Source organism: Prionailurus bengalensis, chromosome B4, assembly GCF_016509475.1.
Source record: "Prionailurus bengalensis isolate Pbe53 chromosome B4, Fcat_Pben_1.1_paternal_pri, whole genome shotgun sequence".
NCBI classification, from domain to species: domain Eukaryota; kingdom Metazoa; phylum Chordata; class Mammalia; order Carnivora; family Felidae; genus Prionailurus; species Prionailurus bengalensis.
The window spans coordinates 57,517,447-57,542,123 of record NC_057358.1 but is presented as its reverse complement, the minus strand read 5'-3'; the positions used below and the strand labels follow the sequence as shown (position 1 = coordinate 57,542,123).

The following is a 24,677-nucleotide window of genomic DNA, read 5'->3' as shown; positions in this document are numbered from 1 at the left end:
TTTAAAGCAGAATCCAGATATGAGATTATATATCTTACAAGTTTCTGCTTAGTGACGTAATGTTTTTAAGTTTTACATGGTTAAATGGTAGCACAGGTTAATTACTAACTTACATCTCCTCATTCAGACATCTAGTTATTAAGGAGTTGGGGGCAAGTGATAGATTCAATACAGGTGATCCTTGGTCTTCCTCCAAGCCCTTGCAAAACCCTTTCCTGTAATACTGGGTTGTCATTCTGTTATCTTGGACCCCGATTGGCCTGTAATTGCATCCCATCGGCAGGACCACAACCCAAAAAGTCAGCTTCATGATTTTGCAGCAGCTGTTGCTGCAGAAGGTAAATGCCGTGCAGATATTGATGAGCTTGCTAATTTGTGTAGTAGACAGAATTTAGAATGGGGAACAGGATTTGTCTGCTAGCTGTCATCATCCATCAGCCCCAGGCTGCCCCAGGCAGTGGGTTTGCTTTTTGCCAGCTTCTAATTTTGCTTTATTTTTCCTTAACTTCAATCTACTTTATTCATTTATTATAATTGGGAGAGTGGTGGTTGAGATAGGGAAAAAAATACTCCTGCCCCACACTTGAGATTGAAGGCTCTCATATGCTGCAGTTCTCTGATATCAGCAGATTCAGACTGGACCTGTTGGTCTGTTGATTGATGTAGTTCATGAATGAAGACTGTGTTCTCATGTGGGGGTCCTAAAGCACAGTGTGACTGGAAGACTTGCCAAAGCAGTCCTCACTCTTCTGTATTTCTCCCTGTTTCCACCAAGATCAGAATTTATAGTATTATGTTTGTTCCCTGGGGGTTTTCATTCAATTTATTAAAAAAAACTTTTTTGGGTGCTCACTATGTGTAGGTTGTTATTATAGATGGCCAGAAATATATTGGATGAACAAGGCAGAAAAAGCCCCTGCACTGAACGTGCTTAGATTCTAGGGGTGAAGACAGAAATAAGAACATAAATACACAATACTCCAAGATAGTGATAAACAAAATGAATGAAGAAGGAGATGAAGTAGAGTAAGGAGTAGAGTTGGAAGTGCCATTTTAGATAAAGGGGCCAGGCAAAGTTCTCTGAGGAGATGACACCTGAGTCCTGAGTTATGACAAGCCATGGAAATTTCTATGGGGAGACTTTAGGGAGAGGAAGTGGCAAAGGTAAAGAGCCAGAAGAGACACTGAGCTTGTTAAATTTCACGAACAGCAAGAAAGCCTGTGTGGCTGAAGCAGGTGGTGGGGGTGGGAAGGAGCATCAGGGGAATGACATTGGGAAGGAAAGAGGGTCAGGTCACTTGGACTCAATTCTGAGTGAGATGGAGGCTGGTTGTAAGTGAGTGAGTGACTTGGTCAGATACAGTTTTAAGAGCTTACTCACTACTGTGTGGAGAGTAGACTAGAGGGGGGCAAAAGTGGAAACAGATATCAGTGGGGAGACTATTGTAGTCCATTGAGAGGTAATTCTGGCTGGTACTACTGACAGTAGTGGAGTTGGTGAGAAGTAATCAAATGGTATATATTTTATATATTTTGAAGAGCTCTAGCTGATGGGAGTTTGGATGGGGGGGTTGAAAAAGAACAATCAAGGGTGACTTTTAGATGTTTTGATTTCAAGTGTTGAATGGTCAGAGTGCCTATAATTCTACGTATTGGGGAAGGATATAGGATGGAGTGAGGTGGTTACTAAATAGAAGTCATTTTTAAAAACCCGTTGTTGGCAAAATTTGAAACAGAATGTAGGAGAAAAGAAGTGTCAGAAGACTCAAGATGTGTAAATGTTACCTGAAATTTAAAATGAAAGAATTGCACTCCTGGTGGCTCAGTCTGTTGAGTGCTTGACTTCGGCTTAGGTCATGATCTCACAGCTCTTGAATTCAAGCCCCACATCGGGCTCTGTACTGACAGCTCGGAGCCTGGAGCCCACTTCAGATTCTGTGTCTCCCTCTCTCTCTGCACCTCCCCCACTCATTCTCTCTCTCTCTCTCTCTCTCTCCCAACAATAAAAAATAAAAAAAAATTTAATGAGAGAAAAGATTTTTTATATTTATATTTTATTTTTATTTATACTTTAAGGATTTAAGTAAGCTTCTAGATTGTGTTTTTATGTAGATAATTTCTGAATACAAAAACAAAATGGTGTTCACAAGAAGGTAGTATGGGTTCTCTAAGATCTAATCATGTAACTTAATTCTTTTAAATACAGTTACTCTATTAACAGATACCATCATTTATTAAATGTACTTATATAACATCATAAAATTTTGAGAAATTAAGAAGGAAATTGGTTTGGTGGACAGTATGGTAACATGGATTAATAGCTGAAGAACCTTATTTAAAGGATATAGATTAGTATAATGGTTATCAGTCTAAAGAGTGGTCTGTAGTCAGACGCTACCCATTCTATTCATTGGCTTATCCTCTTTATTATTTGTATTAAGAACTTTGATGAAGGAAGACCACTTTCTTACACCATACACAAGAATAAACTCAAAATGGATTAAAGACCTAAATGTGAGACCTAAAACCATAAAATAACTAAAGAAAATGTAAACAGTAATCTCTTAGCCATCATGGCCTTAGCAACCTTTTTCTAGATATGTCCCCTCAGGCAAAGGAGACAAAAGCAAAAATAAACTGTTGGTACACTGAAAACTTTAGAAAGTGTATGAAAGACATTGAAGACACACACAAAAAAAGGAAAAATATTCCATGCTCTTGGATAGGAAGAACAAATATTGTTAAAATGTCAATACTACCCAAAGCCATCTACATATTCAATGCAATCCCTATCAAAATAATACCAGCATTCTTCACAGAGCTGGAACAAACAATCCTAAAATTTGTATGGAACCAGAAAAGACCCCAAATAGCCAAAGCGATCTTGAAAAAGAAAACCAAAGTAGGAGGCATCACAATCTCAGACTTCAAGCTATACTACAAAGCTGTAATCATCAAGACAGTATGGTACTGGCACAAGGACAGACACTCAGATCAATGGAACAGAATAGAGAACCCAGAAATGGACCCACAAATGTATGGCCAACTAATCTTTGACAAATCAGGAAAGAATATCCAATGGAATAAAGACAGTCTCTTCAAGTGGTGCTGGGAAAGCTGGACAGCAGTATGCAGAAGAATGAACCTGGACCACTTTCTTACACCATACACAAAAATAAACTCAAAGTGGATGAAAGACCTCAGTGTAAGACAGGAAGCCATCAAAATCCTTGAGGAGAAAGCAGGCAAAAACCTCTTTGACCTTGGCCACAGCAACTTCTTACTCAACACGTCTCCAGAGGCAAGGGAAACAAAAGCAAAAATGAACTACTGGGACCTCATCAAAATAAAAAGCTTCTGCACAGTGAAGGAAACAATCAGCAAGACTAAAAGGCAACAGACAGAATGGGAGAAGATATTTGCAAATGACATATCAGATAAAGGGTTAGTATCCAAAATCTATAAAGAACTTATCAAACTCAATACTGAAAAAACAAATAATCCAATGAAGAATTGGGCAAAAGACATGAATAGACACTTCTCCAAAGAAGACATCCAGATGGCCAACCGACACATGAAAAAATGCTCAACATCACTCATCATCAGGGAAATACAAATCAAAACCACAATGAGATACCACCTCATACCTGTCAGAATGGCTAACGTGAACAACTCAGGCAACAACAGATGCTGGCGAGGATGCGGAGAAAGAGGATCTCTTTTGCATTGTTGGTGGGAATGCAAACTGGTGCAACCATTCTGGAAAACAGTATGGAGGTTCCTCAAAAAACTAAAAATAGAACTACCCAAGGACCCAGCAATTGCACTACTAGGCATTTATCCACAGGGTACAGGTGTGCTGTTTCGAAGGGACACATGCACCCCCATGTTTATAGCGGCACTGTCAACAATAGACAAAGTATGGAAAGAGTCCAAATGTCCATCGATGGATGAATGGAAAAGAAGAGGTGGCATATACACACACAAACACACACACACACACACACACACACACACACACACACACACACACATACATACTATGGAGAATGACTCGGCAATCAAAAAGAATGAAATCTTGCCATTTGCAGCCACGTAGATGGAACTGGAGGGTATTATGCTAAGTGAAATTAGTCAGTTAGAGAAAGACAAAAATCCTATGACTTCACTCCTATGAGGACTTTAAGAGACAAAACAGATGCACATAAGGGAAGGGAAACAAAAATAATATAAAAACAGGGTGGGGGACAAAACAGAAGAGATTCATAAATATGGAGAACAAACTGAGGGTTACTAGAGGAGTTGTGGGAGAAGAGATGGGCTAAAAATGGGTAAGGGGCACTAAGGAATCTACTCCTGAAATCATTGTTGCACTATATGCTAATTTGGACGTAAATCTTTAAAAAATAAAAAATAAAATTAAAAAAAAAGAAACCACTAAAAAAATTAAAAAATAAACCACTGGGACTACACCAAAACGAAACAACAACAACAACAACAACAACAACAACAAAACTTTTATATAGTGAAGGAAACCATCAAAAAAATAAAAAGGTAACCTGCTAAATGGGAGAAAATACCTGCAAACGATAATCCAACAAAGGGTTAATATTCAAAATATTTAAGGAACTTCTATAACTCAACACCAAAACAAACAAACAAACAAACAAACAAAAAAAAACCAATCCAATTAAGAAACGGGCAGAGAACCTGAATAGATGCTTTTTGAAAGAAGGCATACAAATGGCCAACAGACACATGAAAAGATACTCAATATCGCTAATCATCAGGGAAATACAAATCAAATTATAGTGAGATATCATCTTCTATCTGTCAGAATGGCTAGTGTCAAAAAGACAAGAAATAGCAATTTAGGCTATTAGGGTAGGTTAGCACAGCAATGGGACCCCGAGAGTCTTGGCTTGTAATGGATGTAATAGAAAGAATGGACACTCCTAGGTAGGGTCCATCTAATTGTTTCTTTAGACTTGACCACATATGACATGCTAAGCCTTGTCTATTCATTAAAAAGAGCTTTGATGAAAGAAGAAAGTAAGCAAGAGGACTAACACTTTATCATTTTTGTTCAAGGACACACTTGCCACTTTAACCCATTTTATCTCATTTGGTACTTAGAAAGTCAGTGATAGACTCAGTGTTGGCCCAAACTTAACAAGATGAAATTTAACAGTGTAAAAGTAATTCTACATATAATTTTGAAATCAATTGGCCAATTATAGGTTGGGGATATTTGAGTTTGACAGTCCATTTTTAAGATATTCAGGTTGATTTCATGTTCAGTATAAACCAACAGTTAAGATCTATCTGCTCAGATAAGAGGTAGTGTCACCTTTAACAGCATTATTAGAAGAAGTATAGTGTCTATAACCAATGAAATAATCACCTGGTGAAAAGTATACTAGTCAGTTGATATGTCACTTATGGGGAAAATAATTTTAAGGACATTGACAATTTAATGCCTAAAGCTGGTGAATTATAGGGGTAGATAATCTGGATACTAATAGTTCCTATGAGAAGTTGTTTAGCTTGAAAAAGAGAAACTTAGGAAGGATTCCAAAACAGTCCTTCAAAATGTCAAAAAGGATTGGCCTTGGAGTCAGTCAGGGTCTGGCAAGAAATAGATGATGAAATAAAACCCAAACAGATGATGGACTTAGGTGGAATAATTTGAGGAGAATTTAATAAAAGGAATAATTATAAGGATATAGACAGGGTTTTGAAAACCAGGACCACAGTAAGAGACTTTACACTCATTAAAATTTCCACAATAAGAAAGACGTAATAATAAGTATTGGTAGAGGACATGGAGGAATCAGAACCCTCGTACATCACAGATGGGAGTATAAGATGGGCAACTGCTTGGAAGAGTCTGTCTCAGATTCTTACAAGGTTAAACCTTGTGAGTTACTATATGACTCAGCAGTTCCATTCTCAAGTTCATTCAAGAGTTGAAAACATCTTTCATGTCCACATGAAAACTTGTACACAATGCTCATAGCAAAATTACTCATAATAGCCAAAAAGTGGAAAGAACCCAAATATCCATGAACTGATGAATAGATAAATAAAATGTGGCGTATCTATACAATGGGATATTATTTAGATAGAAAAAGAAATGATGTACTGATACACCCTTCAACATGGATGAACCTTGAAAACATTTGATAAGCTAAAAGAGCCAGTCACAAGAGACTACATATAGTATGACTCCGTTTATATGAAATAGCCACATAGCCAAGTCTTTAAAAACAGAAAGTAGATTTGTGTTTGCCTTAGGCTGAGGGGTTGAGAGAAAACAGAGAATGACTGCTAATGAGTATGGAGTTTGTTTTCAGAGAGATGAAAATGTTCCAAAATTGATTGTGGTAATGGTTGTATAACTTTATGAATATGTCAAAAAACCATTGACTTGTACACTTTAAATGGGTGAATTGTGTGGTATGTGAGTTATATCTCAATAAAGCAGTTATTGAAAGGAACCAACAAGGATGGTGAAGTACTCTGGGGATAATAATAGCAGAGAGTTGTCACCACCTCTAGGTCTGAAGGGACCAGGAGAAAGGAGCTGTATGGAGAGGCCCACCTGACTAGGGAGATAGATACCACCAGACTCTGAAAGTCACTTGCAAGGAGGGAGCTGCAGAAATAACGTATCCTGACCTCACTCTTTTCTTACTGTTTGATCTCTGGCTGAAGCCTCTCATTTTCAAAACCCCACCGGAAGCCTGGGAGCAAGGGGCTCTCTTGGTATGTTATAGAAGTCAGCAACCCAGGACACAGAGCTGGGTGAAAGGTGGGCTTGCATCTGGGTTTGAAACACAAATGATTATGCATAGCTCTAGAACCGAGACCAGTAAAGTTAAAATTGGATGTTTTACACAAAGATGAAGGGCATTTGGGGGCGCCTGGATGACCTAGTCATTTAAGCGACTGACAGGCTCAGGTTATGATCTTGTGGTTCTGAGTTGGAGCCTCTCTTAAGGCTCTTTGCTGTCAGCATGGAACCTGCTTCAGATCCCACTTCAGATCCTCTGTCCTGTCTCTCTCCACCCATGCCCCGCTCATGCACGCTCTTGCGCGCTCTCTCTCTCTCACACACACTCTGTCTCTCTTTCAAAAATAAAGACATTTAAAAAAAAAATTGAGCCTTCCAGTCTGTCAACATGGATTTACTTATTTAAAAAAAATGAAGTGCATTTTGATCTCTGGATAGAGTTGTACGGAGTCTGAGATGACTATAGAGAAATTACATAGAGGATTCTAGTTTGAAGTGAAGAGTTGAATTAATTACCTCAGAAATTTCCTTTGCAACTCCAAGTTTCTGCTTCTAATCTCTGGCATATTGGCAGCAACTGTATTATCACTTGGCTAGCTGTGGTTTTAGAAGTTCAAGATTTGGGCTGGGCTAATAGAACATGGTAAAGAAGGTACATTTTGATGAGAATGAAAAAGCAAAGGGAATGTTATAAGTATGGGGTGTTTGCCTTGAGATCAGCTTCACTGACAAATAAATTGAACTCTAATGTGGTCAGAGGCAGGTCTGAGGAAAGAAGTGGCAGAAGAAAAAGAAGCTTGTTGTCAAAGAAGATGTAAGATTTGGAGAAATAAAATTTGCCTACTTAACTATTTTACTGATTATGTATTTTAGCCCTACTTTTCTTTTTAGTTTAAAATGACAGTAAAAATATGGCACTTTAATATTCTAAGAAAATTATAGTCGGCTTTCATGAACATGAAAGATGTCAAAGAAGCGTGTGTGTCTTCTCTCCTGTGTGTTTCAGTAGATTTCCTTTCGGATTTGTAGAGGGGGTGCTAGATCGGCCATGGAACCCACATCTGACTCTGTGCTGGCCAGGAGGCACACTTTATGTCACTCTTCACTCCTTTTTATAAATGGGATCTAGAGGGTTGGGATATGGGGTGAAAGTGATAGGAGAAGAAATGGAAAGTTACTTGAGTGATTGTGTTAATGGAGATGCTACATTTGGCAACCCTACCGTCTGCAGGCTACTTACGTTGAGGAATTTAGGGAAGTTATTTGATGAGATGGTTTTCTAAACTTGGTACTTTTACTTTGTGCCATGTTTTATATCTACTACATTAAATATATAGCAGTATAATCATTTACATGGTCCATTGCCAAAACACAGAAATGATGATGCTCATTTACAACTGTGGACAATATCCAAATAAACCACTGATTATGTCCTGCCAACTTGAGTGGATATAGGATTTGGAAGAAATACTGAAGACTGTGGAAGTATATTTTCTATTTTAATTTGTTTCTGGACATCCAGATACATATCATAAATACTTGATTAGATTGGTTGGATTTTTAGAAATGTAACTTTTTTCCTTTCAATATTTTGTACAGTAATTTTGCTCTTTACTAAAGGCCAATAGTTTTAGATTGCTTTTTATTTCTACAAGTGCTATACTAATTTTTATTAACCAGCAACTCAAATTATTGTCAATTCATTGTCATGGATGATGTTTCACTGGAATAGGGCATTTAATTTGGTAGAGGACATTTAGTATAGGATTATTGTTCAGATGGACATTTCCCACTTATGTGACAAGTACCCAGGAGTAGAACTTTCTCAATTGCTTCCAATTCCCCATATTTATGTACATTTTATTCTTCGCTGTTGTTTTTGATTTCACAATGAAATAGAAGACATTTCTGTATAAAGTTCTTTCATGAGACATTTGGCTTGAGTGTAACAAATATTTATGAATAATGTGGGGTTAATATTAAATGATTTAATACACAGAGCACACAGAGTCTGATATGTAGTATTATAAAAGTCATACACAAGGCCTGGGATGTAGTAGAGCTTAAGAAAAGATAGCTATGATGGTGATGATGATAATGACTATAATGTAATTAATATACAGTTCTCAAAGTCATTTTTACATAGTGATTTAAAGGTCAAGTCATATAATTAAGAACTTTAAAACATTTAATCTTTTAAGTTTATTTTTAAAATTTTACATAAATCTTGAAGTTGAAACATGTGCTCAGTATGAGGTATCATCAACAGACCTTCAGAAGCATGAGCATGTAAATTTCCTTTCCATTCCTGGAAAAATGTGAAACATATACATCCAGGGATGGTGCTAAATATTTGTTCTGAATTATCTGATCTCCGGACCTATCAGGTCAGAAGACCAAACTTAGGCTATTCCTTTAGCATTCATTATGTGCATTGACAGCATGAATTTAACTGCCTATGATTTATCAGTGTATGATCTTTAAGAAATTGTTTCTATTAAAGGCAAATGTCTGGATACGGATTTCTGTACTTTTTAAAAGGCCATTATGTTAGACCCTGCAAATTCTGTCCTTTTAAATAAAGACTCATTTAAAAACAATTGCTTGTAGTGTTCAGAGCTAGGAAGAATGTTGTTTGGGAAATATAAATTTCTGTTACATTGTGACCTCTCTCCTGAACTCCACACACACATGCCGGAATGGCTCCTTGGCAACTCCACACTGCACATCTACATGAGCCCTGGATGTGCCCTTCACACCTGTTTCCCTGGAAGTCTTTCCTTGACCCAGGTAAAGGAAAATCCATTCTTCTCATTGCTCAGACCCCAAAACTTTCATCATCCTCGACGCCTATCTTTCACTTATACTCCACCTAATCCCTTGGCAAAACTCTGTCAGCTTGACCTTCAACATATTTCCAAGCTCTGAGGACCTTTCCTCATCTCCACTATTTCCAGTCTGGTCCAAGCCACCATCATTTCTGCTTGCGGCTGTAGGCTTCTAACTGGACTCCTGCCTTTGTTCCCCTTCAGTCAGTTTTCATATGGCAGCCAGGGTGATCCTTTACAGTCTAAATCAGACTAGTCATATTCTGTCCTTCTCTGCTCCAGACCCTGCAATGGCTTCCTTCCTCAGGGGAGTCCTTAACCGCGACCCTCATGGAGCAGAGTCAGCCCCTATCCTTCTGTTTGCTGAGTTCACTTTCCGCTTCTCCTCCTCTCACTCACTCCGCAGTCACCATACTGCCCGTTGGTCTTTCTCTAACAGGCTGGGCACCACCCTTCTTAAGGCTTTTGCATTCTACAAGGTTTCCTCTACCTATAATGCTCTTGCTCCATTACCGAATTAGTCATACCAGTCCTTCCTTCAGGTCTTGACTCAAATGGCACCTTCTCAGTGAGGCCCTTCCTTCTCCTCTAAAACTTTATCTAGCACTTCCCTAAACACTTTCTATCACCCCTTTAATTTTTGTCCTTAGACCTTTTCTAACTAACATAGCATAATATCAATTCATTTATCTTTTTTTTTTTCTCCCCGGTACAATGTTAGCTGTACGAGGGCAAGGAGGTGGTTAGTTTTGTTTACCGCTCTATCTCTGGAACCCAAGTTAGTTCCTAGCAAATGGAGACATTCTACAGATATATGTTGACTAAATGAATAATTCAAGGTTGATTTTGGCTGGTGTTCTATATTTATGGTTACAGAAAGTATAAATAATGCACATTGTTTTCTTCTTGAATTCCATATAGGCAGCTTTGTGGTTAAAGTCAAAATCTTACTAAATTATTTTTTTCCTCCCACTCTCCCTGACGTATTTGTTTAATTAACTACAAGTCTTTTGAATTTATTTATCCAACTTTTATTGAACACCAAACTGTATGCAGGCCACTGGATGAGGCTCTTAAGAGACATGATCCACTTAAAAAAAATTTTTTTTAATGTTTATTGATTTTTGAGAGAGAGCGAGAGAGAGCGCAGGCGGGTATGAGTGGCGGAAGGGCACAGAGAGAGGGAGACACAGAATCTGAAGCAGGCTCCAGGCTCTGAGCTGTCAGTAAAGAGCCCCATGTGAGGCTCAAACTTACCAACCAACTGTGAGATCCTGACCTGAGCTGAAGTCGGATGCTCAACTGACTGAGCCCCCCAGGCGCCCCATGATCCACCTTTAAAGGATACTTCCAATTTAGTTAGTAAGGCAAAACTAGCAAATAATCCATGTAGAAGGGCTATTTTCAAATATAAGAGAAAGCTGTTTAAGAGGGATTCAGGGGCACCTGGGTGGCTCAGTTGGTTAAGTGTCCGACTTCGGCTCAGGTCATGATCTAGCAGCTCATGAGTTCGAGCCCCATGTTGGGCTCTGAGCTGACAGCGTGGAGCCTGCTTGGAACTTTCTGTTTCCCTCTCTCTGCCCCTCCCCTGCTCCTGTGCTCTGTTTCTCTCTCACTCTCTAAATAAATAAATTAATTAAAAAAGAACCATCGACTTAATAGCCATGTGTATATGCATTGTACTTACAAACATACATATGTGCAGAGAAACATACCTTTCACCTGATTTATCAGGGCCTGCCTAGCTGAAAGAAACATTCCCAATCTATCAATCTTGGGTAACAATCTGTATTAATATTAAAAATAGACACATATTTAATTATACTTCCTCTTTATGAGACAGGATGTTCTGGTTGTTTGTTTTGATTTTTAGTTTGTCAACAACTAAAGCTGCCGTTTCATCTGCAGCAGTGTCTGGCTTTTTGAGCATTTGTTGTGGCCAGACTGCCCTTTTGCTATTTGTAGCTGAATGAGCATTTCTGTACTTCCCAAGATACAGTTCTCACACCAGGAATGCATGCCTTTCACAGCCCGGGCTGTTCTTGTGCCTTCTATCTGAGATGGCCACCTCAAGTAAAAATCACACCAGTGCAAAGTCTGCAGACTAATTTTCTCAGTCTGTTGCATACCACCCTGCACATGCCCCCTTTGAAAGTTTTACTTGTGCCCAACTTTGGTGGAAATTTCCAAGACTCTCTTTCTGATTAGTTGCCTATTAGTCAATGAAATATAAACCTGAGTTGTTTTTTCTTCCTTCATCTTTATTTAGGTAAAGCTGGACACACAGACTATGCACTATAAACAGTCTGATATCATCATCGTGTTGAACTTAGCCATCGAATTCTTTGGTTTTCCTCAGTGTATTCTTTTGCTCATTCTGCTTTCCTTTTTCAAAATATTTCAAGAGAATGGGACAATTAAAAATGCTTGCCCTTGAAAAGAAAAGCATCATGAGTCTCTGTTTGGGAATGGGGTTTATCTCTGGGTTCTATGAGCTAGATGCACACTAATTTACAGTGCTGGAACCAAATGGGTTGAAAATCCTTGTTTTCCCACCAGATGGGTTATTTTAAAATATCACAAAACTTCTGAGGTTATTTACATTACAAATGTGCTTCTTCGCACACATCAAGAATTGAGTACCATGTTTTGACAGTAACTCCTTTATGAAATTATATGTTGCGCAAGTAGAGTAAAATTCAAGTCATTCTCAAGGGAGCAGGCTTATGAATCTGGATGAGGTCACACCTCTTTAAAGATGCAGTTTGATAATCCGACATCAAAACAAAGGAATTCTGTTAATCCTCTCACAAAAGTGCAAATTGCTAATCAGATCCCTGGGCTGGGCTGGCAGCTTGGTAAACAATGAGCTTGGCAGAAGAGCAACTTTGGGCGGATAGATAGCTGAGAAGCTTGGGGTACCAACTTTGCCCCTGTGTTAGCCCAGTTGGGCCTGTTGTTTCGAAACAATTATGTTTGTCAATGGAGGTGGTTCTTGCGGTTATTGTGTTCTTGTGCTTTTCTCCTTCCATGTTAATGATGATGCAAATCAATCTTCCTGTCTTTCAGTTCACTTCGCTGGTGTATAGGCTACTATGCCCCTATATTCTTTTCACTTGGATGCATGTGTCTTTGAATTTTCATTACACATTCCTTTACAAGCCCAGAGGGTTTTCCCTCCTTCCCACAAAGAGTGTGGTGGTATTTGAAAAAAGAAGAAAAAATCCTAAGCCAACTGAAAAAGAGTGTCTCTTCTAGAAGGTGTAATAGTTAGGCTTTTTATTTATTTATTTATTTATTTATTTATTTATTTATTTATGATGAAACCTGATTTGAGGTGGCTTAAAAGAAAAAGCTGAAATGTGTTGGGTAAAGGAATACAAAGAAGGCAAGTACCAAATTGGGGGAAGGCAGGAATGGCTTCTGAGGACTGGCCTAGGGAGAAGTTGGGACCATGGTGTCCTCCTCTTTCAGGGTTTGATCCCTTTGCCTTGTCTCCCTGTCACTTTAGATAGTGACTTTACTCTTTCTTGCTGCAACAGAGATTTCTCCCTAGGGGAGGAATGTCTCCATGGATGCCAGCTCAGGAATTTCATAGCTTGCTGCTTTTTCCATCCTACTTAAATAAAATATCTCAGGGAAGGACTCTGATTGGCTTTGCTTAGATCAGGTGCTTGTCCTGGACCCTGTGTATACATAATTTCTTATTTGTCAGAGCATGGAATGTGCTCGCTGCTTGGTTTACTGTGTCTTCTTCAGGTTTATTGAAGTATGTAACAAGCCTGGAAAATTATAAACTCTGATGACTGTCTCAGCAAGTGAAATTATTTTGCTCATCTCAGTGCCACTCTTTTAGCTCTCGCTCTGTTTCACCCTCTTGGCATTTCCAACTTTCACCCAAACATGACTAAGAATTAACGTGAAAGTGAGAAGTATAACTTCTTCATTTTAGAAGGGGCTTCTCGTTAAGAGAGTGCACTATTTTGAATACTTCCAGCTAGTTGTGTGTCTTCTATTAAGAGAGTGTTTGGACATTATTTGGGTGCAATGTGTGTGTTGAGAAGGAGTGAAAATTATAGTTTTGGTTGTGGTGTTGTCTTCCACTCGGTGAGAGCAGTGCACTTTTGCTGCAGTACAGTCTGGGCTGCGGTTGGCATATTGGTTTTCAGTCGGACGAATGATACAGAACCCAACAAATCTACATCTATAAGAGGAGAAACACATTAAATGGAGAGGTCTGGGGTAGAGGCTGCCCTGGTGGGGCCATGCTACCCACAGCCATAGCTTTCTGAATAAGAGCAGTGTCTTTTTAAAAGCAATAGGGGGTGCGGATTGAGGGAGTGCTCACAGCGGTAAGTATAACACAGCTGTGCTCTGTTTATGCTTCGGCTACAATAAAAAAGCTATAAAATGTGAGATGTCATAGCTCCACTTTGCTTTATTTATACTATTTCCTCTGAGCTCTGTCACACTGCACATTCATCTGCTAAGTTGCAGCAAGAATGGAGATTAAAATATCACAGCTCAAAATAGGAGTCAAGCGGAAGGAGATTCATCATAGCCCTATTAAAAATATGTAAATATGGGAATGAAGTCATTTTAAAGCCATACAGCGCTGCTCCTCCTTTATGAGTTGAGATCCCTTGCGCAAGTGGTGGGCCATGCAAGGGACAGAGCTGGGGCACTTGTTCACCATTTCTTCCACCCATGGAAATCCTTTTAAGATTAAAGACTGTTTGAATTGCAAATTATGCGTGTTTTCCTATAATCATGCCTAAATTAATAATGGCAGGAAATCTGATGTGAAACAAGGAAACAAAAGATTTGGTAATTAAAGATTATATATTGTTCACTTAATGAGAATTATTAAAATTAATATATGGAATCTCCTTTTTGACCTCAATTATGAATGACGTCTGAGAAACCTCCAGAAGTATCCTTGGATAGGAAAAGTTCCAAGAAGGAAACTGAGACTTGGAGACATGGTCTAGCTTTCCAGAATCCAGTTACTGATGATAAAGTGAAGGTGGGAAGCTAGGGTTCCTCCCTAAAACTCTGCTAGTAAATGACTTCACATTTCTTTTATCTCTAGTCCTGACAAAAATTTCCTTTCTGCTATCTATATGGTGTGCTTAGGAGAGTAAGGAATGGACTTTTTAGATGAGTAAATCTCCAGTGGTATTTATTAGCAAGCCTTTTATGTTCTCTTCCGTGTACACACAGAATGTTTTGGTCTCTGTATTGTCCACACGTGCCATCAGAGTAGTAATAAAGACCAACATTTGCGAAGTACTTACTGGCTGCCAGGAAGGGTCCTATGCGTTTGCTTTGTACTCATTATTTCACTCCTCACAACAGCCCTTTGCAGTTGGTGTTATTCCTCATATCTCGTAGACATGGAAACTGAGGCGAGGATCACACAGCTGATGAGTGAGAACAGGAATGTAAACCTAGCAGGCTGGCTTCAGAGCTGGCACTCTAAGCCCTAATGGCCTTTCCAAAAGGATTAGAAATCACCAGGAAGAGCACCAAGCTGGTAAAGAGCAGCCCTGGGTTCCAGGCACAGTTTTGTCATTACCCTAGTAAACAAATTTTCTCACCTACAGAATGCAGTGAGGAAATGATCCTGTTTTTACAGTTTCACTTTGTGTGTGTTTCTGTACTACTGCCTCATGAAAATAAATTTTTTGAGCAATAACATTAGAAGATACTGCCTCGTTGAAGTGGAAATGTTAGAAGAGCAGGTGGGCCTTTGGAAGTTGTTTAGGTTAGCCTTTTAGTGTGATGAATATAATACCCTGAAAGAATAAGTGACTTATCCAAGAACACTCAGCTACTTGGTAGAGAACAAAGGTAAAACCTACAGGTCCTAGCAGCAGTTTCCTACATAATACTGCTACCTATGGAGTTATTAAATAGAACATGTGAACATTCTTGAAATTTGTGGAAGGAACCATGACACGTGTCTTAATGGCTTAAATTAGGCAAATTGTCATAGTATCTCAGATTTATAGCAATTTAAGATTTTAGATCATGTGTCTTTTTGGCAGACTTCACAAGAGGATGCTAGGAAATATGCTGTAGGCTGGCAGGGGAGTAAAGTGGCCATCTTTTTATTGGCGCTTAAGAAATTGATGTTCTTGATTTTGTTTCAGTGTTGAGTGAGGTAGCATGTGATTTAACAGGCACATGATATGCTTAGAGAATGTATAAAAGTATAGAGAAAAAATGATTTTTATAGTGATTTGGGTAATTTACATAGAGAAATCTGATTAAACATTATAATAATTTTTGAGACACATCTAATAGATTCACAATTTATCCACTTATACTCTAATATACAAAGAAAATGGAGCTGTTTCTGTAATGCATTCTTATTCTGGAGTCCCTACCCTACTGGGCAGATTGACAGGCACTAAAAATAAATGCAATATAACACAAAATAACTCAGTGTCTTTGCTATCAAATCATCTCTTGCTGTTTGTTTCTCTATTTCCCCGTCCAGACCCAGGACTAGGCTGGGGTGAGAGAGGCACCTTGGGTGTAAAATGTAAGGAGGCTTCCCTCTCTGGTGGCAGCCCTGTGCTTGCATGACCCTGAGGGGGATGGCTCCTTACATTTTGTGCCCTTCTAGCTGCCTCACAAACCTCACTTTCCTGCTGCCCCTCCCCTGTCCACACTAACAAAACCATCTTGAAGGGTTTATGTATCAATCATTGTGGCTGACACGGGAGTGTGGAGCACGATATCTAAGGCTGCTGGCCCTGGGGATGTCCTCTGTATCCTTCCTGGCATCTGATCTCTGATACTGTCTCTATCAGTAGAGGCTTCTGTTCTTGATGGTGTAGTTAGCCCCACTTAGATTTTGAACTGGAGCAGCTGCTACTGACCTACCATTACCTTGAAGTCTTTCTTCCTTTTCTCATCTCAGGGCTTTCTCAGTCTTCCTCTGTGTCACGTTTGTGTGTGTGTTTGTGTGTGTAGGGGGGGGCATGTTGGGAATGGAGAAGATGGAGCAGAACACAGAAGTTGTCAGGTCCTTTGTACATGCACACAACCTGTGAAGAATAGCCCATTTTAACTCAGTCTGCCTGGGAACCTTCCTTCCCCAGTGTTTTATTTCTCCTTCGCAGGTTAGGTGGGTACAAGACTTACAACAGGGATCCTCTGAGAGGCCTCTGACCTCCTCCATCCTCTCCCCAACAAGTGACGTCCATGAAAGAGAACTGTTAGCCCATAGGCCCTTGGATTCCTTTTATCCAGCTGACATTCTCCTGCCCCACCTCCTTATAGGTTAAATAACAAGATGTGCAGAAAGCCTGGGCCCTGTCTCTGAGCTCTGCATCTCTCCTTGCCCTAGACTTCTTTTCCCCTTCCTCCCTAAGTACATGAGAGTTCCTATATTGGCTCTGTCTGTTAGGATCCACATTTTACTTGTGTTTTCTCACAGGGAATGTTTTAGAAAACTTGAAACAACTTTTCACTCTCAAATTCTGTCATTCAAGATTGTTGTCTCACTAGGTAAGCTGATTAATAGCCTCTTTGTGCTAGATAGTAGCTGACCTCCCAGCTTGCATACTGGAGTCTTCAAAGGGCCAGACCTCCAGGAGCTCATAATTGAGACAGAGGGTGTATAGGGTCAGGAGGAATTATCATCACAGCATAACATAATGTAAGATGTGTGGGCTAGCACAGGATCTCATTCTAGGAGCTAGCCTCCCAGATTAGTTCTTACTCTCAAGTTAGGATACTCTCTCCATTGTGTATATATATTGTATATCCCATCCTACAGAAGGAAGTAGATCCAGGGTTAGCTCCTCTCAAGGGGCACTACTCATTCATAATCTCTTATTGACTCTAGGAATTTGGAATGTATACACTTCTTGAATTTTCTCCCTATATTCTGCTTATGGAGGATTCAGATATGTAATCTCATGCAATTTTATTACAACATGGTCGATGTTATTATATGGTTAGGAACAGTATTTTATGGGAACACAGAGAAGGGTTGCCCAATTTGCCTAAAATTGTCAAAGAGGGCTTCCCAGAGGAGTGAAACCCAAGTTAAGGATTAAATACTAATTATAGCCAGGCACATAGGTAGCTCAGTTGGTTAAGCATTCAACTTTGGCTCATGATCTCATGGTTTGTGAATTCGAGCCCTGCATAGGGCTCTCTGCTGTCAGCACAGAGGCTTCTTTGCATCCTCTGTCCCCCTATCTCTCTGCCCTCCCCCGCTTACGGGTGGGCGCTCTCTCAAAAGTAAATAAACATCAAAACATTTTTAAAAGTAGGGGGCGCCTGGGTGACTGATTTGGTTAAGTGTTGGACTTGAGCTCAGGTCATGATCTCACAGTTGGTGAGTTCGAGCCCTGTGTCGGACTCTATGCTGACAGCTCAGAGCCTGGAGCCTGCTTCGGATTCTGTGTCTCCCTCTCTCTCTGCCCCTACCTCAATCACACTCTGCACACCCCCTCAAAAATTAAAAAAAAAATTTAAAAAACAGTCTTTTATGAATAAGACAGGAAGTATATTTTTGAAAGAGCAGAGCTCAGTGAAGAGCAGGACCTTGTCTGTCATACTTACCATCGTGTCGCTATCACCTAGCCCAGAACCTGGCATATTGTACACACTTAAATAGTTAGCATATAAGTGGATGAATAAATTTATCTTGAGGGCCATCACAGTTGGTTATTTTGAGTGGGGGAACCACATGATAAGATTTGTGTTTTATTAAAAATAATATGGCAGCATTGTAGTAATGAATGAAAAGAGAATGAGACGGGGAGCAGCTGTGGCAGTAGGTTCTATGAAGACTCTCGGGAGATTCCTCTTAAGTGACCTCCAACCTCTTTCTAGATACATAGAGAGTTTGTCATTCTGCAATGAGCATATGGTCGTTTCCCATGTATGTCTCAAGAAGGCTTGAGCACTGCCTGTTCCCACCCCTTAAGATGGCTCAAGAAAATCAAGAGATAATTCACAGCATATTCAAGTTACTTTTTGAACACCTTCCATATAGGAGAGAGAGAGTTGAGGTTTCCAAATTATCTGTTTATAGGCAATAAAAACATTCCATTCTTAGTCCATACTTAGTCTTAGCTAATATGATAAAATACCATAAAGTGAGTGGCTTATAAACAACAGAAGTTTATTTCTCACAGTTATGGTAACTGGGAAGCCCATAATCAAGGCATCAGCACATTGTGTCTGGAGAGAGCCCATTTTCTAAATGGCCATCTTTTTGCAGTAACCTCACATGGTAGAAAGGAGTAGGAAGCTCTGTGGGGTCTCTTTGATAAGAGCAGGAATCCCATTCGTAAGGGCTCCACCCTCATGAACTGAAGGCCCCCACCTCCTAATACCGTTACATTGGGCATTAGGTTTTAACATAGGAATTTTGGAGGACACAAATATTCAGTGTATAGCTTATGGCATAGTATCTTGTCTGTATTTCTTGTTCAGAGTGGGTTTATGAATTTTCAGTATTGGCTATGATAAACTAGGGGCTACATGGTGAATGAATCTTAGCACATAAGTGTCCCTATTTTCAGAGTGAAATTCTGAACAGAGGTCAGTCAAACATATGCAGTTTTGTTCTTGTGTTTATTAGCTTTTATTGGTGTGTGTCAAATTAGCAAAAACTTTGTGGCTTAAAACAGTGACCACTTTCTAGCTCAGGGTTCTCTAGGTCAGGACTCTAGCATGGCATGGCTCTCTCTGCTCAGAGAACCACAGGCTGAAATCAAGGTTAGCCTGGTTGAGTTCTCATTATCTGCACATTCTTGGGGAAACAGAAATTTGCCTCCAAACTCATTCTTGTTGATAGAACTCGGCTCTTCCTGATTGTAGGACTGTGGTCCCTATTTCCATTCTGGCTATCAGGGGTGGTCCATAGCTTCCCTGGGGGCTCTGTAGGTGCTCCCCTCATGCTGAAGCCAGCAATGGTGTATTGAATCCTCTTTATGCATCAAATCTCCATCTTTCTCTGTCTTTGCCCTTTAGATGAAGATTTAAAAGGTTAGGTCCACCCAGATAACCCCACTGCTTTAAAGTCTATTGTGTTATGTAATATAACCTATTCATGAGAGTCAAATCTGTCATATTCACATATCTCTGGACTATGCAGAGCATGTTCCCCAATTGGGAGGATTTGGGAGGGGCATCTTAAATTCTGCTTACCAAATTTGTATTTATAACCTTAAAAAACCCCAAAAAACAAAAAACTACCAACAACAAGATTGTGAACAGCCTCTTGCAGAGTGCAGTGTAAGCATTTAGTAAAAGCACAAATGAAAGTGTGATTTAATTAATATTTTGTTTGAAAACTAGCACATCTTTTGATGAAGTTAATTTTCTAACATCTGACCTTGACAGATCAACTATTACTAATTTTTAGAAATTTTACTTGTTTGTGACTCATTCACTTCTGAATATTACTACCATTCACATTACCAAAACAAAACAAAAGCAACAAAACATGCTTCTGCATTTATTACTGGGAGTGTGGAGGTGGGGGTGGTTTTTATTGTTTGTGAGCAACAAAAAAAATAAGACAAGGCCATATTATCTATACATAAACACTATCACTTCAAAGTGATTTTTAATAGTGAGAGTTCTGTTAAGGTAATTTGAGTGGTAAAGTAAAATATCTTTCAAAGTTTGGGGAATTTCTAGATTTAAATAAGGAAGGTACAAGAGTTTAACCAGCCGTATGATTAGTCAACTACAAACTCGGTCAACTACAAACACATTTCTCCACATACTCCTCACTTCTGACACCAACTCCCAAGTTTCAGACGTTTCTAAAACCACCTTCAAGTTTGACAATTTGCTAGAAGTATTCACTAAAACAGATGATACTCATAGTTGTAGTTTACTGCAGGGAAAGGCTATACATTAAAATCTGCCAGGGGAAAAAGTATGTAAGGCCGAGTCTCAAGCTGGTAAGTATAAGGCTGAGACTGAGTCTGAGTTTGAGGCCTGCAGAACCAACCACAGAGCTTTCAGTGAGCTCTCCTGATAGAGTCAGGAGGCATTACTTTCCTAGTATCATTGTGACAGCATGCATTGTCAACTAGGCAAGCTCACTTGAGACTTTGGCATCCAGAGTTTTTATTGGGATGCGATTACATACTGCCCAAGTTGTTGACCTTTAGTCTCCAGCCCTTCCCGGATGTCACTATGGGTTGAAACCTTTAATCTCCGGTTCCTTCTAGAGGCAAAACTGATACTGCATGGCCCCAATCCCCCATCCAAAATCACACCGTTTGACTGTTGTGTGGCCAAAGCCCTCAGGCAAGTGAAGACACTCCTGCCAGACATGACACATGGAGGCCCTAGAGATCACCTCTCTGTAGCCAAAGACAAAGCCAGATCTTTCCTTGGATAAGGTCATTCTTCACCACACAGAAAAGGAAGGAGGGAAAGAGTCATGAATGCAAACAGTAGTTATCATTTATTGAGGGCATCCTATGTATCAGGCAGTATGCTAAGCATTGTAAATAAGATGTAAACCATGTAAATAAAATGACGGTGGAAACAGGATTTAAATCTATGTTCGCTTAACTCAAAAGTACATGATTTCAAACACTTTATTGCCTTCACCAAACCCAAAGGACAGTAAGAGTATATAATAATAATTTAAAAGCAGTTCTTCTTGAGAATGGTTTTCAGAATAAAGTTGTCATTCAAATGTATAAGAACATGCACTGCTATTTTAATAATGTAGGATACAGAGGAAGAGGATTAATGTATAGAATGGTTATGTCATTGAATTCATTCCTTCCAAATGGATTCTGGTCAGCACTTTATCATTGAATTAATTCAGACACATTTATGGGGGATGCCTTATATCTTAGGTGCTGTGCCGGCGACTGGTAACCCAAAGATGATGATAAATAAGTTCCTGTCCAGAAGGAGCTAGCGATCCACTGGGGTATGTAAACTCTTTCTTTTATTATTTTTTTAACATTATGTTAGTTTTAAGCAAAATAGAGTGCAATATGTAAGAAATATTTTGCGTATGAATTTTGCAAGCATTTGGAACACATTTTTTTTTTTTTGACTGGGTGAGCTAATGATAAAGTTACCGATTTGGAGATAGTTGTGCATATGACTATCAAATAAGTAAACTCAGGTTCAATCGTTTTATATATTCTTTAATAGTAGGATAGATCTTTAAAAAGCAAAATTACTTCAGAAATAAAACCAACAACATAGCACTGAGATTTGTGTGCATTTCCTACTTATGATAGTATGTGAGAGAAATGAAGGGAGAATAGGAATGTCACCAGAACACATCATACATAACAGCAGTGTGCATTTCTTCTTCACAATTGTCATGTTGATACTTTGCTTTTTACTGGTTACTTTAGCGATAATTTTTACCTTTCATTTTCTTCTACTTAACTGATTTTTCCAATGGAACAAAGTCTATACTGGGATAAAATAGGATGCCCTATTGGGGTGCCTGGGTGGCTCAGTTGGTTAAGCATTTGACTCTTGACTTTTGGCTCAGGTCATGATCTCTTGGTTCGTGAGTTTGAGCCCTGCATTGGGCTCTTTGCTGACAGCATGGAGCCTGCTTGGAATTCTGTCTCCCTCTCTCTCTGTTCATCCCCTGCTTGTTTTCTATGTCTCTCCCAAAAATAAATAAAGATAAACTTAAATAACAAGTATAAAAAATAGGATGTTGATATTTGGCAAATACGTATTTTATTTAAATTATACTTTATAATGGTCCATGCTTACAGTACACCATGCAGTATGCTCGGAGTGGTCCTGAGGAAATAAGTACAGCAAATGCAGTAATATACATATAAAATATTACATTCTAATTATACCTTATATATTTTATAGCTTAATGTAGTGGAATAGAATTAGAAAATAAAATAAATTTATGAGTACTTGATGTCCAGTAGTTCACACTGATGCTGCACAACACTAGCAACAATATATATGGAAATATTTAATACATATATTAATACGCTATCTAGATTAAGCATTATAAGTGCTGAGAGTGCAGTTGTGATCATTTTAAAATGTGAGAACCCCAAGAAAAAAACCTGTCCTTTTTTTTTTTTTGCAATATGATTTTAATTTTTAAAAGCATTTAATTTTGTAAACCATATCCATCATCTTTGCATAGATAAATGTTGTGGCAATTTTTTGAATGAGCATTTTGGTTCCCTAAAGAAATTATGGATACACTATAAATTTATAAATGAAAGGCCATTCATCAGAGTTATAAATATGAGTGGTTCTTGTGCTGATGCCCATGTAAACTTAAAGTGGTTTAATTTCTATCGGCTTTTGAGTATAGTTAGTACAACGAAAGAATATAGATACTGTCATACTTACATGTTGTCATATCATTGGCAAAATGGGGAGAACGGCATGAAATATTTTTTGAATAGCATGGCATTTCCTTGAATTATTGCTGGCAATAGAACATAAATCAACCTTAATGATGGATATTCCAAAGATGTTTATTAATCTATTCATTTAATCTGAAATACTCACTCTTGGCATTTATAGAGCCAGTTCAAAAGAAGTGGCGTGCTTCTAAACCCTAACTGTTACTTTTAGGGGCCCCATAATTATGTCAGCTAAGTCTGGTTGGAATGCAGATTAAAATGCATAAAAATCCTTTGTTCCTAATCTATGCTAAAGATATTTGCCTAACTGAAATATGCTTTCTCGTATATGTCTAATAAAAATTTCAATTTGGTCCATCATTGGTGAAATTTACAATATGGCCTCTATTTGAATCTTCAGTTTTTAAAGTCTGTTTTCCTCCCTCCTATCCCCCCCCGCCCCAAATTACAAGATAATCCTGTACTTTGTATAGTTTGACAGAAAAGGGCTGGAAAATTGGCCAAATTCCTGTGCATTGAATTAAGATATTGCATATAGCATATGATTTTGAGCACATGTAAGGAGACAGGTAGGATGGACAGATGTAAAGGTACTGAGAGTGGAATTCTTATTAGATAGCATAGGTCAGAGAAAGCCAGTAGCAGTTAAGCTGAAGAAGGAAGAAGTCAGCTCTGCGTATGTTGGGGAGAAAGATGGTATGAATGTGCATGCATGTCTGTGTGTTGTTTACTAAAATATGGGAAGTCTAGGCATAGAGCTAACTTATGTATTAAAATAATGTAAGCAGGACTCAGCTTCTCTCCATTTCTTTGCTTCCACTAATACAGCATCAGTCTTGGCTTCATTTGCGAGCAAGATGGTGGCAATGGCATTGCTGAGTATTAGCATCCCCTTGGGCTTTATTCAGATCAAACTGGAAAAAGAGAGCCTCTTTCCCGGAAGCCTTATCAAAAGTCTCTTTGTGCTAATTGGTTTTGATTAAATCGCAGACTAATCCTGCACACCTCTCTTGGAGCAACAGATAGAGTCAGCTTTATCACTTTCCATGGACTAGGCACTAGGATTGCCTCCCAGAGGGAAATGGGGTACTTGTTACAGAATGAGGGCATATGGATGGTAGGTAGCAAAAAAAAAAATAAGTTACTGCCAGAAAAAAAAAAAACAACACAATGGGTATATACACATGAAACTTTACGTATAATTACAGAAACCTATAGATTTCCTAACAATACATGGATTCTAGGTTAAGAAACTCTAAAAAGTAATACTTGAATCTATGCCTTCTGGAACAAACAAAAAACAGTGTTGATATCCATAGCTGTCTAAGGAAAATAAGCTTTTACTTTGATTGTTTCCTGAATAAAGACACAAAATGAGTATAATCTATAACTACTTGTTTGATAATATCAAATTAACAACGATAAAGAAGTTGTATTTTCTTGTTAGCTAAAGTAGAAATGAGTGGTTCACCCTGAAGGTGGTTCTGTAACTATTGTTTTGTATAAGGAAAAAGAGCAAAAATCTCTCTCTCTCTCTTTTTTTTTTTTTTTTTTTTTTTTTGAGAGAGAGCATGAATAGGGAAGGGGGAGAAAGGGAAAGAGAGAGAGAGAGGGAGGGAGAGAATCCTAAACAGACTCCACGCTCAACATGTAGCCTGACTATGGGGCTCAATC

At 38.8% G+C, this 24,677-nt stretch overlaps 1 protein-coding gene across 1 annotated transcript in view; it reads left to right on the top strand.

Moving 5' to 3' along the window:
• SOX5 (SRY-box transcription factor 5) overlaps nt 1–24,677 on the top strand; it is a 1,010,647-nt gene that overhangs the window by 162,608 nt on the left and 823,362 nt on the right. The window contains exon 3 of the mRNA XM_043564662.1: nt 21,486–21,562. The gene's annotated coding sequence lies outside the window, so the exon portion shown is untranslated. The remainder of the gene's footprint in view (nt 1–21,485; nt 21,563–24,677) is intronic.